The sequence below is a fragment of the Hyperolius riggenbachi genome, chromosome 2 (genome assembly GCF_040937935.1).
Source record: "Hyperolius riggenbachi isolate aHypRig1 chromosome 2, aHypRig1.pri, whole genome shotgun sequence".
NCBI lineage: Eukaryota > Metazoa > Chordata > Amphibia > Anura > Hyperoliidae > Hyperolius > Hyperolius riggenbachi.
Window position 1 is genome coordinate 44,243,763 of NC_090647.1, and position 20,231 is coordinate 44,263,993.

At 48.9% G+C, this 20,231-nt stretch overlaps 1 long non-coding RNA gene across 1 annotated transcript in view; it reads left to right on the forward strand.

Moving 5' to 3' along the window:
* The first annotated feature begins 2,158 nt into the window (after positions 1-2,158).
* Positions 2,159-20,231, forward strand: part of LOC137543670 (uncharacterized) — a 111,811-nt gene continuing 93,738 nt past the window's right edge. The window contains exons 1-2 of the long non-coding RNA XR_011025563.1: positions 2,159-2,299; positions 7,903-8,041. This is a non-coding gene — a long non-coding RNA (uncharacterized lncRNA). The remainder of the gene's footprint in view (positions 2,300-7,902; positions 8,042-20,231) is intronic.

The window sequence follows — 20,231 nt, forward strand, 5'->3', positions numbered from 1 at the left end:
TCCGCTTGGGAGCATGACCATACGCATTAATTTCGTAATACCCACTGTAATGCGAAAATTATGTGAAAATTACGCTTACGCGAAATCCTTCTTCATTACGATTATGTACTTACGGCCATAATCGTAATTACACTAATTACGCGAAATTTCGCGAAATCGTAATTACGTCATTACGCTCATCTCTAGATGTGCTAACGTCTCCATTTGGTCTCCTCTGTCCAAATGCCAATGCTCCAGAAGTGTTGTGGTTTGTTCAGATGCAGTTGTGAAAATCTAAACCATGTCATTTTTAGTAATAAGAGCTTTTCTTGTGGCAACCCTTCCTAGTTTAGCCTTTTTAATTGTAATAATTGTATTATCATGAACCTTGACCTATAACACGCCATGTAAAGGCCCATTGAGTAAGAGTTTTTTTTTGCAATTTCCCTGAGCATTGTATAGACTGACCTTGGGGTGAATTTGCTGGGATGTCTAGCTGACTCCCCCTCCATTGCAGCCAGCACACACAGGGCTCCATTAGAGCTGATCTTGTTGCCACAGTCCGTGCACACCTGCAGCCCCAGGTCCAGCATCAGCAGCCGAACACATGGCTTGCCAGGATCACCTCCATCACCACCAGCCAGACTTACGGTGGTGCAAGGTACATGGAGCTGTTCGTAAGAGCTTGGAGAGCTGTGGGGCTGGGTTCTGTGATCATCTTATCACAGGGAGGCTGTCAGAGTTGAGTTGAAGGGCTGGCGTGGTGTTATGCATTAGTGGGGGCCGCCGCAGGGGTTTTTGAATGTGCGGAACACGGGTGTGGTGAAAATAAATGCACTACCTTGCACTTATCCCATGTCTAACCTTAACCTACTCTATCCTGTTCCTAAAGCTACACTCCACACATCCCAAGCCAAACTTATCTTATCGTGTGCCTAAAACTACCCTCCACGCATCTCAGCTGTGCAGGCCTGCAGCCCCAGCACCAGCAGCCAAACATTGGTGTTTCCAGGATCACACCTCCCCTCCCCCCCAGCAGCAGCCAGACTCAGTGCTCCACAAGATACCCCTGCACCATGCACCATAGATGTATCAGGGGCATTCATATGAATTGGCCACCGGGAGACTTGGGCGCAGGATACAGCCGGTATGGCTTATCCTGCTGCTGCACAAGTTCCTGGCGGCATTAAATACTATTCCCCCTCCAGGTCCAGGTGGATGGTGAGGAATGATGTAATTCGGCATCCAGCTATTGCTGGAAGGTGAATTACAGTGTGTATTTATTGTGCGCTGCTATAGCCATAATTCCTATTACGGCCTATGGTGGCGCCGGCTGCGCCTAATTCGCCTGCACTGTAATCACAGTGCTCTTACCAGGGTTAGTATATTTTTTCTTCCTTGTTTTTGTCCTCCAAACCCAGGTGCATCTCATGGTCAGGTGTGTCTTATACTCTGAACAATACGGTATGTATGTATTTGACCTTGTATTTCTAGTATGTAATTGTACAGTCTCTTAAACTTCTCATGGACATATGTTCCCCAATGTTTATTTATGTAATAGTGATGATTGTAAAGAGCATTCTAAGCTACGCTGGAATTACGCGTAATTTTCTGCAATTACGTTAGTTAAATTACATTTCAATTTGCTCAACTACTAATGTGCACCGTATTTACGCATTAATCTACAAAATTACACGCAATCCATAACGTAGTTGTATGCGGACGAATATGCCGTCACGCGGAAAAATTCCTCTTACGCGTACATTTCCCTGTCTAATGCATGAAATGCCCCTCAAAAGGAATCTATATAGGAGAGACAGGACAAAAACTGCGCACAAGAATGAACCATCACCGCTTTAAAATTAATGAGGGTAAAATGGATACACCAGTGGCGTAACACTTCTGTGAACCAGGACACAGCATGCAAGATCTAAAAGTACTTATTCTTAAGGGCAACTTCAAAAATGAATAAGCAAGAAAGATTTCTGAGTACAAATTTATGAAGATGTTTAAGACATGAACAAAGGGTTTAAATTGTGGAATGGGATTCATGACTCCTTATGCAACATGATTTACTTGGCTTCATGCTCTTCAGAAACCTGCTAGATTTCATGTTTGCTCGCATGAGCTCACTGGCTCCAGCCTGTTGATCACCTGACACCTAACTGCTAAACAGTAACCAGCACAACTGCCATCTTTGTGTTTACTATTTACCTGCATCAGTGTTTTACTTCAGCTTACATCTGGAAATATGCCTGAAGAAGGGGACTACATCCCAGAAAGCTTGCATTATTTAACTTTATCAGTTAGCCATTAAAAGGTATTACTTTTACAAGACTTTGTTTATTTCTACCTGTCTAATGAGTAATTTTATACGCGTAAAAATAGACGCATTAACACATGCGTAGTTGACTTTGCAATATACATTTTCTATGCGTAGCGGGTGTAATTACACGTAGCGGTACTACGTTACGCGTCAATTCGTAAGTGTAATTTTGAAACTACGAATTGAAACTATGATGCGTAGGCGTCAACTACGATGTGTAATTACGCATATGCTTAGATTACGGGCATCACTACTATGTAAAGCGCTACGGAAGATGTTGGTGCTATATAAATAAAAAATAATATTTTTAGCCATAGGCCCAGAACAAGCATGCAGATCAGATGTTTTACTGTATTTGCCGGTGCTGCATGCTTGTTTCAGGTGTGTGATTCAGACACTACTGCAGCCAAAGAGATCAGCCGGATAGCCAGGCAACTGGTATTGTTTAAAAGGAAATACAAATGGCAGCCTCCATATCCCTCTCTCCCTTCAGGTACTCTTGAAAGAGGATGCGTTTTTTCATTTAGGCTGCTTTCACAGTGGGACGTTACAGGCGCACGTTAGAGCAGCCTGTAACGCAGCCCACCGCACAGCAATGAAAAATCAATGGGCTGTTCACAGTGCCCACGTTGCGTTACATAGTAACGCTGGACGTTCAAAGAATGTGCAGCATGCTGTGTGTTATATGTGGTTTAGCTGTGTTAGACTGCTTGCACATGTGCAGTTATGTTGGAGGAGGAGGGGAGAGTCCGCTAGTGCCCCTAGCCACATGGCTAATTGATATTCACTGCACTATGTGACGTGCAGTGTTTACTTCCTGGAGTGGCTGCTCTGTGCGGCGATTGGCTGGCGGGACCGCGTGATGCGGATCACGTGTTCTCCACAGTCCATAACACAAAAAAGGCGCACCAAGAGCTCCATAACACGACTCTAGGTAGAGTCCTCCTTCAACATCACCAGGCGGTGCGTTTGGGGCTACGTTAAGGTCGCATAATGTGCCCCTAACGTCCTGATGTAAAAGAGGCCTAACCATGACCGTATGGAAAACATGGTAGAGAGAAGACTTGCTTTTACTATTTTTTGATAGTTAATTAATTTGCAGAGGAAGGTGTGGAGTGCCTGGTACACACCATGCAATATCCTGTCAGACGGGTTGAATCGAATATTTCTGACAGGTCCAATCTTACTTCTGATGGTTTTTTTTTCTGATCGATTTTGTGATCACTTCTATCCAAAATCAACCAGAAAAATGATCGGAAATCAGATCGGACCCATCAGAAATTACTCAACCACGGTAATTGCTTGGTGTGAACCAGGCATAAGTTAATTCCTATAGTGAAGCTCTCAGCTTGCGAAGCAGTTGTTGAGCAATGAAAGCGCTCTGAACACCAGCTAGATCAATGATTTATCAGTGACTTTCCTGAAAATGGTTCTCCAGTCTCTGTCGTGGTTTTCTAGCACCTCAATAGATCATTCTATACTTGGACCGTTCCGCTGAACAGATTGGCTATTTATTTAAGAAAAAGTACAATCCCATTGCTGTAATTCAGCTGTTTCAGCTGCGGCCAAAGGAATGTTTTATTTTTTTTTCAGGCGTGCCGTTACATAACCTCACTGCGGCCAGCAAAAATGATGATGTCCTTAAACGAATTTCATCCTCGCTCTGTGTGCCGTCCAACTTCAAATGCAGTTATGGAAATGCATCTGCCATTTCTATGGAGAACAGTTTCATGTTTTTATTCAGTTCATTACTGGATGGGTAAAAAAAAAAAAGATAGGAAAAGGTGACAGTAAAATAAGACCCAATTTTACCCTTTGCATTAGCCTCCCTGGCGGTAATCCCGAGTGTAGCTCGGGCTAGCCGCCAGGAGCTCAATACAGAGTATAGCGCGCAGCTGGTGTTTTTACTCACCTCCCGGGGGATCCAGACATCAGTAGCTGTTCTCCTTCCTGTCCTCCGAGGCTCTGAATCACTCCGGTGAGATCCCCGTCATCGATCTTACCAGAGAGTTACAGCGTCACCCGGAGGACAGAGGTAAAATTGCAGCGCTTGAGCCCAGGGAGGTGAGTGAGAGCAGGGGCTGCTGCAGAGACTCTGGCAGCATGATTTTTGGGTCTTTAAAAGGACCCTAAAATCCGGAAAAAATCATACCGCCAGGGAGGTTAATGCTTAAAGGACTCACGAGGCGAAAAACTGAAAAACAGTTGAATACCTGCATGAAATTAGAATGCACGGAGGACGCCATCCGCGCTCTCCATCCCATTCAGCCGGGTCCCCGCTGCTCAGTGTCCCCCTGGGCCGGCTCCCGACCCCACAGCCCGGGTCGAGCTCTCCTGCTGGCCGCAGCTGCGCAGTCCACACAGATGCGAGTGTGGCTGCGCAGCTCTGAGCCTCCCCCCCGATCCACGCAACAGGACACAGCCTGTAGCGTGGACCGGGGGGGAGGCCCTAGTGCTGCGCAGCCGCACTCGCATCTTTGTGGACTGCGCAGCCGCGCCCATTTTAGGGGAGGCAGGAGAGCCCGACCCGGGCTGTGGGGTCAAGAGCCGGCCCAGGGGGACAATGAGCAGCGGGGACCCAGCGTAACGGCACGGAGGGCGCAGATGGCATCCTCCGTGCATTCTAAGTTCATGCAGGTATACAACTTTTTTTCAGTTTTTCGCCTAGTGAGTCCTTTAAAGTCAATGGGAACCTTTAAAAAAAAAAAAAGCCAGATACCTACCTAGGGGGAGGGAAGGCTCTATAGTAACCAGAGCCTTCCCTCTCCTCTCCCAGTGCCCATTCCAGCACTGGTTCCCATCGTGTCAAATACTGCTCTTTCCGTCACCAACGGAGGTGGACGTATTCGGGAGTCTTCTCTCGCACACTCATGCATGTGCAGCAAGGAGCCGCCTGTCTTCAGGAGGACTCAACTCCCGAAGACTTCCGAAATCCCCCGCGGCGGGGGATTTAAACAGAGGAGCTGCTGCTGCAACAAGGGCACCGGAAGAGGAGAAGGAAGGCTCATTAGGACTTAGAACCTTCCTTTTCCTTAGGTAAGTATCTGGTTTATTATTTTTTTTAAAAGACTCCCATTAGCTTTAAGCTTTAAGTGACATTTTCCAGCAGGTAACAGCCCCTTTTCAAAACCCACTCATTGTGTAATAAATATGGGGTGTTCTTTACATTGAAACAAGAAATTTGTTCGGTGGAGGTGGTGCTACAGTTTGGGTGCCTCTTCGGCGTCCATGTTCATTACGGCTGTAAAGGGAGATTTGGGCATCGGAGGCACCCAATAAAACAATGGTGCTAAAATTTCCCTTTATAGTGGCAGTTAAAGTGATACTTAAAGAGAACACGAGGTGTCTTTAAAGAATGTTATCTGCATACAGAGGCCGGATCTGCCTATACTGCCCAGCCTCTGTTGCTATCCCAAACCCCCCTAAGGTCCCCCTGCACTCTGCAATCCCTCATAAATCACAGCCATGCTGTAAGGCTGTGTTTACATCTGTAGTGTCAGTCTCAGCTGCTCCCCCGCCTCCTGCATAGCTCCGGTCCCTGCCCCCATCCCTTCCCTCCAATCAGCAGGGAGGGAAGGGATACAGGCGGGGACCGGAGTTCTACAGGAGGTGGGGAGAGCAGCAGACTGACACTATAGAGATAAACACAGCCAGCTCTGACAAGCTGTTTGTCAGCAGCGTGGCTGTGATTTATGAGGGATTGCAGAGTGCAGGGGGACCTTAGGGGGGTTTGGGATAGCAACAGAGGCTGGGCTTTATAGGCAGATCCAGCCTCTGTATGCAGATAACATTCTTCAAACCCACCTCGGGTTCTCTTTAAGGAAAAACAAAGTGAAGAGATACACATTGGGCCTGATTCACAAAGCGGTGCAAAGTGTTTGCACGCGAGTGAAAACCCCTTTATCACGCCTAAACTCAGTTTAGGCATGATAAGAAGAAACTCGCGCGAATTTTCCGGCGCTTCGCGCGAAGCTCCCATTAAGCCCTATGCGAGTTAGAGCACAAAGCGGTGATAACTTTGCTAGTGCAAAGGTTATCACGCCTAAAGTCTTTTAGGCGTGATAACTGAGTTATCACCGCTTTGTGAATCAGGCCCCTTGAATCTATCCTCCTACTTCTAAAAATAACTTTTTTAAATACAGTCTCTGTGTCTCAGAGTGCTCAAACATATAAACTATTGGCATTTTGTTATCTACCCTCTACTGGCAGAGAACTGGGCTTCCTAGAGCAAAGTATTTTATGGCTATAATTCCTTATTAGTAGTCCAACCGTCAGTTGTATAGTAGAATGTTAACTCTTTCAGGTAAAAAAAGAAGAAAAGCATCACAGCATATTTATTTGTGTGCCTGGCAACTTTGCTCCTAAAAGAAAAGGCCAATAAACATAGCACCACTGTATAAAGTATATGAACAAATATGCATTCGCAATTCAAATAACAACACAATTATAAAAACACTTTAAGTAAAACTATAAGTAAAAAGTTTCCCTGGGGGTACTCACCTTGGGAGGGGGAAGTCTCTGGATGCTAATGAGGCTCCCCTGTCCTCTTCACCCTCTGAGATCCAGCGATGGCAGCCCCAAAAAATACAGCCTGCAAGCCTCAGTAGCTTGTCAGCTATGGGTCAGTAGCTTGTCAGCTATGGGGTCATTAGCTTGTCAGCTATGGGGTCATTAGCTTGTCAGCTATGGGGTCAGTAGCTTGTCAGCTATGGGGTCAGTAGCTTTTCAACTGTGGCACAGTAGCTTGTCGGCTGTGGCGCAGTAGCTTGTCAGCTGTGGCACAGTAGCTTGTCAGCTGTGGCACAGTAGCTGTTCGGCTGTGGCACAGTAGCTGTTCGGCTGTGGCGCAATAGCTGGTTGGCTATAGCTATAGCGCAGTAGCTTGTCGGCTGTGGCGCAGTAGCTGGTCTGCTGTGGCGCAGTAGCTTGTCGGCTGTGGCGCAGTAGTTTGTTGACTGCGGCGCAGTAGCTTGTGTGGCGCAATAGCTTGTCAGCTGTGGCGCAGTAGCTTGTCGACTGGGGAGATGTAGCTTTTCGGCTGTGACGCAGTCATTTTTCGGCTGTGGCGCAGTAGCTTGTCAGCTGTGGTGCAATTGCTGATCGGCTGTGGCGCAGCAGCTTTTCGGCTGTGACACAGTAGCTTGTCGGCTGTGGCACAGCAGCTTGCCAGCTGTGGCGCAGTAGTGGCTGTGCCACAGTAGCTTGTCGGCTGTGGCGCAGTAGCTTGTCGGCTGTGGCGCAGTAGCTTGTCAATTGTGGCGCAGTAGCTTGTCAGCTGTGGCGCAGTAGCTTGTCGGCTGTGATGCAGTAGCTTGTTGGCTATGGCGCAGTTGCTTATCGGCTGTGGCGCAGTAGCTTGTGTGCTGTGGTGCAGTAGCTCGTCTGAAGTGGCGCAGTAGCTTGTCTGCTATGGCGCAGTAGCTTGTCGGCTGTGGCGCAGTAGCTTGTGGCACAGTAGCTTGTCACCTTTGGCGCAGTAGCACCTGCAGTATTTACCTACCATATGTTTAGAGCTTCTGACTGGCTACCTCATTTACAGGTCCTGTAAAGAAGTGATTAGTTAGTGAGAATTTACAGCTATTTTGTGTTTACACCAGATCTCTCCTGGACTGTCTGATGCTTTCCTTCCAGAAACAAAGAATTGATAAGACACCACTCGCTGTGTAAATGCCACCGTTCAGCAAACTCTTCCAAAAACACATCTTGACATATCGCTGCAATCCCAGTGACAATCGGGTATGTTTATTTTTCAAACCTGGCAGCTCTAACTACAAATGCTTGTTTAGCCGAACTACAACCGAGCATGAATGACAACTCTCTGAAATGAAATATGGAGAAATGTTGAGAAGTTCTTGTCACTGGAAGTGAAGCCTTGGCAGCAAAGCAGCTTGATTCTCAATCATCGCCACTGAGGGCCGGGGGCGCAGGTCCGTGTACCTCTGACCATGTGTGGAGCCGGAGTATATTAACTGATGGGGATTAGACTTCACAGATCAAATCTCTGCAGCTGTGAAATCTTCCTAGTTCAGTACTTTTACCCAGAAAACATTGCAGATCCATTACAGCAATTAAACACCTTATCCTCCCACATCTGCCAACCTCACAGCTAACAAACCGACCCCGCCATTGCCACTTAACATTGATTCTTCCCTTATTTTGCTGGCTACTTGTAAAACATAAAAGCCGTTTCAAGATTGTCTTTCTGACATTTAATAAATCCAGCTGGGCGTTACGGACGAGCTCAGCTCGTCCAGTACCGCTGCGCTGGATTGCTCCGGCCCTGGTGGGCCGATTTGCATTTTTTTTTTTCAAACACGCAGTTAGCACTTTGCTAGCTGCGTGTTTGTTTAAATCGTCGCTGCTCACCACTGATCCGCCGCTACCCGCCGCAAAAGAGGGCCCCCCCGCAGACCCCTTGCGCAGCCTGGACAATCACCGCCAGGCTGCACTATGGGGTGGATCGGGACTCCCCTGACGTCATTACGTCAATGATGAGATAGACATAGGTATGTACAGTGCCTAGTACACAAATAACTATGCTGTGTTCCTTTTTTTTTTCTTTCTCTGTCTGAAAGAGTTAAAAATCAGGTATGTAAGTGGCTGAATCAGTCCTGATTTAGACAGGAAGTGACTACAGTGTGACCCTCACTAATAAGAAATCCCAACTATAAAACACTTTCCTAGCAGAAAATGGCTTCTGAGAGCAGGAAAGAGATAAAAAGGACCAATAGTTCATAAATTGTAGCTCTGGCATACTTCAATTAATGTGTCATTGAGCAAAAACAATAAAACAGTTAAAACTTAAAAAGTAGATTTAAACATAAAATTAAACTGTGGAATATCTAAAAAAGTCATTTTAGGAGAAGGAAGATAGATACAATTGTTTATTACAATAGTCTTTTTTCGCTTCGGGTGTCCTTTAACTCACAGTCTGTCTTTAACTTTAGAATTCTGGGGTTATTTTAAGGATTGAAGAGTTAACTTTAGAAATCTCACCTTAACTTAAACACAGAAGAGTTAACTTTAGGTTTGCCTGAGGTAAAATGTTTCCTGAATACTACATGCCTTATCACCATGGTGATAACTCTAGAAAAGTTATTAAGGACAGGAGATAACCTTAGTGAATTGAGGCCATAGTAAAGTGTGATTGTATCAGCTCCAGGGTCCGTATTCCACATATGGTCTTGAAATCCCTGCACCCTGGCTGAAATCAGGCCTGGGGAATCTATTTTCTTTCCAAACTATTGATGCAAAGGATGCTGGGGGATTGATGTCATACCTCCCCCCCGCCCCCTCCTTTCCGCCTCCCCTTCCCATGTCCTGCTTTCAGCCCACAACCACTGTGTAGGGAGACTAATCCAAGCAGGCAGACAGACGTGAATTAAGAGTTATAGCAAACAGACATGATAAAACAGGCTGCAGCAGTTCTTCTATCTCCACCCTTTCCTACCCACTGAGAAGAGAGATGTAATTTGATCCAGGCAGGCAGAGGGCAGGGGAGGGCACCAGGGTGGAGAGGAAGACACAATGCTCAGAGTGCACTTACAAGGCATCAGCATGAGGAGAAAGATGGAGGTGCTACTACAGATATAAATGTGCGTCTGTTCTATCCACTATAATGTACCAGATGTAAACTTTATTTGTTTATCTAACTCAGTGGTCCTCAAACTAAGGCCCGTGGGCCGAATGTGGCCCCCTGAGGCTTTTTTACCAGCCCCCCACACACAAAATGTATTACTTATAGATAAGGTCAGCCACATCTTTAAATATTGGATATAGAATAGCAGTGCTGGCATCACCCATCCACATGGAAGCCAGAAAGCAGTAATTCACTGGTTTCCAATCAAATTCCACATCAGGTGACACTGCTGTCCAATTGGACTGCAGGTTGTCACCTAGGTATGCTTCACTGTGTGGCCCGCAAAGACTTCTACATCATTTTATGTATCCTCAGGCCCCCCAGCAGTCTGAAGTATGTTGACCCTGCCCTCGACCCAAAACGTTTGGGGACCCCTGATCTAACTGTACGCAGTAGCAGTGCATAGACTTCATATATGTATTGCCATTCAAACCTTTTTATGACAGGAGGTAGTTTAATAAGCTACCCAACATTGGGCCCTTACACACCAAATCGCGCCAAGTAGCTTTAAATTGCACTGAAACTAGCACACTAATACAATGTGACTTTTTTGCCATAGTGATACAACTTTTTTCTGCTTGCAGCTAGTGATGGGCGAACACCTGGATGTTCGGGTTCGGGAAAGTTCGTCGAACATGGCCGAGATGTTCGGCATGTTCGGGCCGAACCCCGAACTTTCCGAACATCCAGCTTTTGGGGGCCCTATGGGGTCGCAGGCATAAGGGGGGAGCATGCCCCGATCGCGGGGGGGGTCGGAAATTCCCCCCACCCCCTCCGCTAGCGCTCCCCCCTCTGCCCGCTTCCCCATAACAAAGTTTCAAGAAGTACCTGCTGTGTCCGGTGGTAGTGTGGGTGGCTGGCAGTGGGCGGCACTATGCAGTGACTGAATGAGGAGGAGGAGTCCGGAGAGTGACGCGTTGAGGGAGGCCGGGCAGCGGGCGGTTCAGCAGTGAACCGTCCGCTGCCCGGCCTCCCTCAACGCGTCACTCTCCGGACTCCTCCTCCTCATTCAGTCACTGCATAGTGCCGCCCACTGCCAGCCACCCACACTACCACCGGACACAGCAGGTACTTCTTGAAACTTTGTTATGGGGAAGCGGGCAGAGGGGGGAGCGCTAGCGGAGGGGGTGGGGGGAATTTCCGACCCCCCCCCCCCGCGATCGGGGCATGCTCCCCCCTTATGCCTGCGACCCCATAGGGGGGCCGTATTCGGCCGAACAGGGCCCTGTTCGGCCGAACAGGGGCCCTGTTCGGCGGCCATTAGAAGTTCGGGGCGAACCCGAACTTAAAAGGCCGAACACCATCAGGTGTTCGGCCGAACGCGAACATCACCCGAACAGGGTGATGTTCTGCAGAACCCGAACAGTGGCGAACACTGTTCGCCCAACACTACTTGCAGCCCACACCTACTGTGGTGATACAAAACTGAGCGCTTCGACCCAATGCACAGTTGCCGTGCGTTTTGCGCCAACGTGCATCATAACGCACAAAAGTCGGGCATTTATATTCAAGTAGCTTTTTACTCTGTGACAAAAATACATCTCCTCACAAATTACTGCACGTACTATGCACTTTGAGTCTTATAAAAAACCAAAATACAAATATTGTTTTTGCCAAATGATGACAGTTTGGACACACCAAAATAATACCGTAATTGCAAACGCTTAGCGCTTTTTGAAGTGATTTTTCTAGGCGATTCTAGGCATGTGCCTAGCAACTTTCTAATCATGCCTAGTGTTTTTTGGAGCGTTTTGGTGTAGTGTTTGTTATTTTTTGTTACAGTAGAGATGTAACTGAACAGCTTCTGTAACAAAAACACTTGGAAAATCGCTCTGATCTGGCGCTTTTCAGAGCGATTTTCCACTTTCCTATACTTAACATTGAGGCTGAATCGCCTCAGAAATCAGCAAAAATGCTGCGAGACCTGTGTTTGCATTTGGGAGAAAATCACATCGCTCTGGTGTGCTCCATCCCATTCAGATACATTAGCCAAGTGCTTTTTAAAGGGATGGCATTTTTAAAAGCGCTCAGAAGCTCTTTTGGTGTGCCCTAGCCCTTTCAGGTAATATTCTGAGGTACCTGTAGACAGCACACAGCAGGTTGAAAAATCCTAATGGTACGTACACACTTGCGATAACAATCGTTTGCAAGGAAAGAACGATCAAAAAGAAATGCTGCGTACATATTTATGTAAAATTTAAAAAAAAAACTAAAATGAAGTTACATTAGATAAAAATATATGATAGTTAACTTGAAAACAAGGTTTATTTGAAATGTATAATATAACAATCTTTACGGGTCGTGCTACACAGGAAGTACGGAAGCTGGGTAGAATCCAACGCAGGCGCATTGGCCCTTGTAACGATCGTGCTCATCAGATAACTGTACACACTATAGTTTTGTAACGATTGTCGCTCGATACGATCCGTCCTGTTGGATTTTCTCATCGTGACGATATCGTTTGTTTGTCGTTGTACTTAATGATCTTTTGGTAAAGTTCTTTACCCGATTGTCGGCAGACCGATCGTTAAGCTGCTGTTTCAAACTACCATAGTCGCAAGTGTGTTCGTACCATAAGACTCCATACACCTATCCAATTTTAATCTGCAGATAACTGGCCAATTTTACCACTGCCATGTAGTATGCTAGCCAGGGATGCTCAGCAGAGCTCGAATATTCGAGTAGCTCGAATATTCGAGCTCTTTTTCAGCTATTCGAGCTCGAATACCGAGCTCGAATAGCTGCAGCTATTCGAATGGGCTATTCGAGTGAACTCGAATAGCCCACTCACTATTCGAGCTATTCGGGCAAACAGCGCTATTCGAGCTCGAATACCGAGCTCGAATAGCGTCATCATAGCCCAGATTGATGTCCTTAGAGCCAATCAGAGGGCTCCCAGGCCCTCTGACGGCAGCCAATCACAGAGGGGGACCCTGGCCAGCCCCTACCCTATAAATAGCGGCCGCCATGTTCCGTTTTTCCGTCCTTGCCTGACTTTGTACAGAGAGAGATCTGCTCCTTTGTGCTTTGGCTTAGCAAGTGCTCTATAGTGGTCAACTACCTAGCGTTTTTGCTCACATACACCTGCTCTATACACCTATATTGTTGTTAGCTAGATAGAGATTGTATTTTAGTTAGTAGCTTGTGTGTTACATAGAGACAGGCAGCTGTTGCAGGCAAGCTTACACAGCTTTAGGCCTCAGGGCCTTGCCTGTGTGGGCAGCTGTCCTCCTGTCCTCTGTTAGTTTATTTCATCTATACCAGTGTTTCTGCTGTTTATTCTACCCTGTCTTGTTCTTTACTTACTGATTGATTATTGTATTTTGTATACTGTACTAGGGACACTCACTGTTACTGTTCATAGCTCCTGCGTGTGTGTGTGCGTGCACTGTCTGTGTACAGTAAACACTCTATTCCCTTCTACTGAATTATCTGATTACTACTGAATCTGATTATTGTATTTTCTAGTTAGTGTACTAGGGGACACACTCACTGTTCACTGTTCACAACTTCACACTTACTGATTACTGAATTATTGTATTTTGTATTAGTACTGTACTAGTAATCACTTAGCGATCTAATCACTTAGTGATTAGTGTCACCTCACCCACCAACCCACTCCATTAAAGTACCCCACTTTTTCACCCGCCCTTTTAAAAAACTTTTTTGTTTACGCCCAAAACATCTAAGATGTCTGGAAGTGGCAGCCAGTGCGGTTTGGGCAAGGGGAAGGGCAGCAAGAGAATCAAGAGGAGAGGGAGCAGCATTGTGGCAAGCCGCGGCCGCGCCACCATGCACAGTTCCGCAGCAGCAGCAGCTGCGTCAGTGGCTAACATTCCGCCTATAGCCACTGGCCGTGGACGCCTTGGGCACCGCCCAGCAGGAGCAACTCACGCTGCAGAGACACAGCAGCAGCAGCGTGTAGCACCTGCTCCTATTTTCCTCCAGCCGGGTCGGAAACGTCCCATTGAGGAAAAGGTGCAGCCACTGTGGTGCAACTGATGACGGAGGATGAGCAGCCCGCCATCAGCTCTGCATCCGAGGCCTCCACCCTCACCACCACCACCCCTGTTCGCAGCAGCCGCCCAGCAGGGCCTGGGGAGGAGGCCAGTTCACCGTCAGTTGGCGACCTGTCATTCAGCAGTCTTTTGACCCCAGGCATCATGAGTCAATTGTCTGCTGTTGTTGGCGATTTGGAGGAGGAGATGCTGATGGGCACTTTGGGGGATGAGGGATTGGACAGCAAGACTGTGGCGACAGTCAAGCAGCCCATCCATGCATCAGGAGAGGAGTTTGGGGGGTCATCATCCCAGCAGGACATGTTTCAGGAGGGGGAGGATGATGATGATGATGATGACGTGGTGACAGACAAAGACTGGGTGCCGCCACCACCAGCACCTGGGGATGTCATCATCAGCAGCTCTCAGGAGGAGGAGGAGGATGCGCTTGTGGGACTTGCAAGGAGGCGCATCATTGCAAGCATTGGCAGCAGTAGGCAGGTCCCACAGCCTGCTGGTGTCTCAGGCTCAGCAGCAGCAGCAGCAGCATCTGCCAGTACTACCACCAGCCGCACCCAAGCCCCCCCCCCCCCCCAACCACCACAGGGAGACAGGCAGCAGCGGCTCCAGGCCGTAGGGGGCTTTTCTTGTCACCAATCTGGCAATTTTTCACCATGCCCACAGTTGACAGCAAGTACGCCACTTGCAACCACTGTCAGCGGAAGTTGAGCAGAGGTGCAGACCCCTTAAAGTTCAGCACCAGCTCTTTGATCAACCATCTTGCTGCTAAACATTTCCACCAGCATGAGGAGTTCCAGAGGCTGAAGACATCTGGTGCTGGCAGTGGCACCACACCCATCACTGCACAGCCTTCAGCAGCAGCAGCAGCAACAGCAGCCACCCGCCCTCCTGCTCCTCCAGCAGCACCAGCAGGAGTGAGGAAACGCACTGCTCCTCCCCCCTCTGCAACTCCTGCCGCCGACACTGAGGCCTGTTCTGGCAGCCAGTCCTCAGTGGCCTCCTCTGCTGTCTCCGCTGGTTCCCGTGCTAGCAAAAGGCAATGCCAGAGCCTTTTGAGCGAGTCCTTCCAGGGGGTGGTTAGCGCTCTGCCTCCCAGCAGCCGTCGCGTGCATCAGCTGAATGGCTTGCTGGCACGGGCCATGTGCTCCCAACTCCTGCCGTACACGCTCGTGCAGGAGGGGAGCGACATGCGTGCGCTGCTTGCTTGTGCAGCCCCAGACTGGCAGCTCCCCAGCAGACACTTCTTCGCCCGCCAGGTCATGCCTGCACTGCACCGCTTTGTCATGGCCAATGTGGAGCGAGGGCTGGAGCACGCGGTTGGTGAAAGGGTCCACGTCACCATGGACTCCTGGAGCAGCCGCTTCGGGACAGGCCGCTACCTGTCCTTCACTGTCCACTGGGTCAGCTTGGTGGAAGGGGGTGAGGATGGGAGAGCAGCAGCGGGCACAGCAGCAGCAGCAACACAGTGGGTGGTGCCACCCCGCAGGGTCAGGGGAACTGCAGCAGGTTCCTCCAATCCTCTGCCATCCTCCGGCACACCTGGCCAAACCCCCCGCCTCAGCAGCAGCGTGAAGCCACGCCACTGCCAAGCGCTGCTGCAGTTGGTCAGCCTTGGGAAGACCAAACTGACGGCAACCCATGTGTTGGCCAAACTCCAGGAGCAGGAGAGGATTTGGCTGACCCCCAGGGGCCTCAGAGTTGGAGAGGTGGTGGCCGACAATGGGGCCAATCTGGTTGCCGCGATCGACAGGGGAAACCTGACCCACATCCCTTGTCTTGCCCACGTGCTGAACCTGGTGGTGCAGAAGTTCTTGCGCACCTACCAGGGGATGGGCGAACTGCTGGAAACAGCAAGGAATGTTGTGCGTCACTTCCGGCGCTCGCCTGCAGCCTCTGCGAGCCTGGAAGACGTGCAAAAGGAGCTGGAGCTGCCACACCATCGGCTGATCCTTGACGTTCCAACTCGCTGGAACTCCACCCTGGCAATGTTGGAGCGTCTGGTTGAACAGAAGCACGCTGTCAACCAGTACCTTGCCCTGGTCACTGTGTCCGCCGCTCGGAAAAGGGACAAGACCAGCAACATCCCGTCCATCGTCCCCGATGACGACTGGGGGCACATGCAGCAGGTGTGCTTAGTGCTGGCTCCCTTTCTGCAGGCCACCAACATGGTGAGCAGGGACCATGCTATGGTGTGCGAGTGGGTGCCCCTGGTTTGTCTGCTGAACAGGGCCCTCGATGCTTTGCTGGAACAGGGAGCGGCAGCTTTGGCCCAGCAGGAGCGGCATGCAGCTGCACAGTCCACCTCTGAGGGAGAGGAGGAGGAGGACTTGGTGGAGGTCCCTGACCTTGCTGCTGATGAGAGGGATCAGCACAGTGCAGCTGAGTTGGTGCGGGGGTGGAGAGAGGATGAGGCGGCAGAAGAGGAGGATGAGGAGGACAGCACTGCCGTCGATGTGCCAGCAGACGTGGCCCGCCTCTTCCCAATGGCAGCGCACATGCTGACGTGCCTGCACAAGGACCCCAGGGTGATCTAGATGAAGCAGAGGGAGGAAATCTGGATCAGCATGATGTTGGACCCACGCCTCAAGGGGAAGTTGAGCCAGTTCCTGCCTCCTGCAGGAGGAGACCCAGCGCAACAAATAAGGAGCTTGCAGCAGGCCCTTGTTGAGCGTTCGGAGGAAGCCTTCCCCCAGCCTTCCACCCCCACTGTCCAGCCAGCACAGAGGCAGCAGCAGGTGCCTGCATCCAGCAGCAAGCGCCCTACAGACCTGCTGTCTCTCAGCAACGAGCTCTACAGGACTGTAGAGGCTCCAGCAGTGACTAGAGAGGAGGTGCATGCAGCAGCATCCTCCTCCGGTCACAGCCAGCGCCTGACCCGCATGGTGGCTGACTACATGGGGTCCTACAGCGGGCTTGACAGCGATGCCCCTGTGGATCCCATGGAGTACTGGGTCAAGCGCCTGGAGATCTAGAGCGAGCTGGCGCAGTACGCCCTGGAAGTGCTGTCCTGCCCCCCTTCCAGCGTGCTGTCCGAGCGCCGCTTCAGTGCAGCTGGTGGCGTGGTCACCGAGAAACGCTCACGTCTGTCTCACAAGTCTGTGGACAGACTGACGTTTCTCAAGATGAACCAGGCATGGGTGGAAGGCGAGTTCCTGGCCCCTGTTGTCGGCGAGAGGGGGACATGAACTGGCTGCCGGAACCATTGTTAATATGCCTTACCACCCTTTACCACCTCCTGGCTCCTGCTCACTACTAAGCCAGCCTGGTTCAGTTTGAATATTACGTCGCCTGTAGTAGCCACACATTTTACACCTCCAGTGGGCTGCTGTGTACTGCCCTTCTGCTGTCTGTGTTTCCCACTGCCAGGGTACACAGATTTTACCTTCTGCTGCCACTCTGCCACCAGCTATTACGTCCAACAATAGCTATATGTGTAATTTGCTGTCAAAAAAAAAAAAAGTAAACCATTAAAAAAAAAAAAGTTTTAATTTTTCTGAGGTGCCCGGGTTGAAAACTGTGTTGTCCCAGTTGTGTATTGGACACGATGTGGGCTGCACGACCGCTGTCTGGGACCTCCTGTTGTGTTTATTTACAGCCCTGGTATCACCGCTAGGTACCAGGGCTATTATGTCACGCTGCCTACCTACCTGCTGCCACACTCACACTACTCATCCATTCCTCCTGCTGCTGCTGCTGTCTGTCTGTCTGTGTTTCCCACTGCCAGGGTACACAGATTTACCTTCTGCTGCCACTCTGCCACCAGCTATTACGTCCAACAATAGCTATATGTGTAATTTGCTGTCAAAAAAAAAAAAAAATAAGTAAACCATTAAAAAAAAAAAAGTTTTAATTTTTCTGAGGTGTCCGGGTTGAAAACTGTGATGTCCCAGTTGTGTATTGGACACGATGTGGGCTTCACGACCGCTGTCTGGAACCTCATGCTGTGTATTTATGGCCTGGTACCACCGCTAGGTACCACAGCCTATTATGTCTCGCTGCCTGCCTCATTGACTGCCTGCTGCCACACAATCATCATCCTCCTCCTGCTGCTGCTCTTGCTGAATTTACCTCCTGCTGTCTGTGTGTTTCCACTGCCAGGGAGCACATACAATGGCGCTTCCACCATGCGCCACCAGCTATTACGCTCAAAAATAGCTGCATTTCTTTAAAAAAAATATATATATACTTTTTAATACTTTGTGATATTATTTTTAGAGGTGTCCGGGTTGAAAACTGTGATGTCCCAGTTGTGTATTGGACACGATGTGGGCTTCACGACCGCTGTCTGGAACCTCATGCTGTGTATTTACGGCCTGGTACCACCGCTAGGTACCACAGCCTATTATGTCTCGCTGCCTGCCTCATTGACTGCCTGCTGCCACACAATCATCATCCTCCTCCTGCTGCTGCTCTTGCTGAATTTACCTCCTGCTGTCTGTGTGTTTCCACTGCCAGGGAGCACATACAATGGCGCTTCCACCATGCGCCACCAGCTATTACGCTCAAAAATAGCTGCATTTCTTTAAAAAAAATATATATATACTTTTTAATACTTTGTGATATTATTTTTAGAGGTGTCCGGGTTGAAAACTGTGATGTCCCAGTTGTGTATTGGACACGATGTGGGCTGCACGACCGCTGTCTGGGACCTCCTGTTGTGTTTATTTACAGCCCTGGTATCACCGCTAGGTACCAGGGCTATTATGTCACGCTGCCTACCTACCTGCTGCCACACTCACACTACTCATCCATTCCTCCTGCTGCTGCTGCTGTCTGTCTGTCTGTGTTTCCCACTGCCAGGGTACACAGATTTACCTTCTGCTGCCACTCTGCCACCAGCTATTACGTCCAACAATAGCTATATGTGTAATTTGCTGTCAAAAAAAATAAAAAAATAAGTAAACCATTAAAAAAAAAAAAGTTTTAATTTTTCTGAGGTGTCTGGGTTGAAAACTGTGATGTCCCAGTTGTGTATTGGACACGATGTGGGCTTCACGACCGCTGTCTGGAACCTCATGCTGTGTATTTACGGCCTGGTACCACCGCTAGGTACCACAGCCTATTATGTCTCGCTGCCTGCCTCATTGACTGCCTGCTGCCACACAATCATCATCCTCCTCCTGCTGCTGCTCTTGCTGAATTTACCTCCTGCTGTCTGTGTGTTTCCACTGCCAGGGAGCACATACAATGGCGCTTCCACCATGCGCCACCAGCTATTACGCTCAAAAATAGCTGCATTTCTTTAAAAAAAATATATATATATACTTTTTAATACTTTGTGATATTATTTTTAGAGGTGTCCGGGTTGAAAACTGTGATGTCCCAGTTGTGTATTGGACACGATGTGGGCTTCACGACCGCTGTCTGGAACCTCATGCTGTGTATTTACGGCCTGGTACCACCGCTAGGTACCACAGCCTATTATGTCTCGCTGCCTGCCTCATTGACTGCCTGCTGCCACACAATCATCATACTCCTCCTGCTGCTGCTCTTTCTGAATTTACCTCCTGCTGTCTGTGTGTTTCCACTGCCAGGGAGCACATACAATGGCGCTTCCACCATGCGCCACCAGCTATTACGCTCAAAAATAGCTGCATTTCTTTAAAAAAAATATATATATACTTTTTAATACTTTGTGATATTATTTTTAGAGGTGTCCGGGTTGAAAACTGTGATGTCCCAGTTGTGTATTGGACACGATGTGGGCTTCACGACCGCTGTCTGGAACCTCATGCTGTGTATTTACGGCCTGGTACCACCGCTAGGTACCACAGCCTATTATGTCTCGCTGCCTGCCTCATTGACTGCCTGCTGCCACACAATCATCATACTCCTCCTGCTGCTGCTCTTTCTGAATTTACCTCCTGCTGTCTGTGTGTTTCCACTGCCAGGGAGCACATACAATGGCACTTCCACTATGCGCCACCAGCTATTACGCTCAAAAATAGCTGCATTTATTTAAAAAAATATATATAAATACTTTTTAATACTTTGTGATATTATTTTTAGAGGTGTCCGGGTTGAAAACTGTGATGTCCCAGTTGTGTATTGGACACGATGTGGGCTTCACGACCGCTATCTGGAACCTCATGCTGTGTATTTACGGCCTGGTACCACCGCTAGGTACCACAGCCTATTATGTCTCGCTGCCTGCCTCATTGACTGCCTGCTGCCACACAATCATCATCCTCCTCCTGCTGCTGCTCTTGCTGAATTTACCTCCTGCTGTCTGTGTGTTTCCACTGCCAGGGAGCACATACAATGGCGC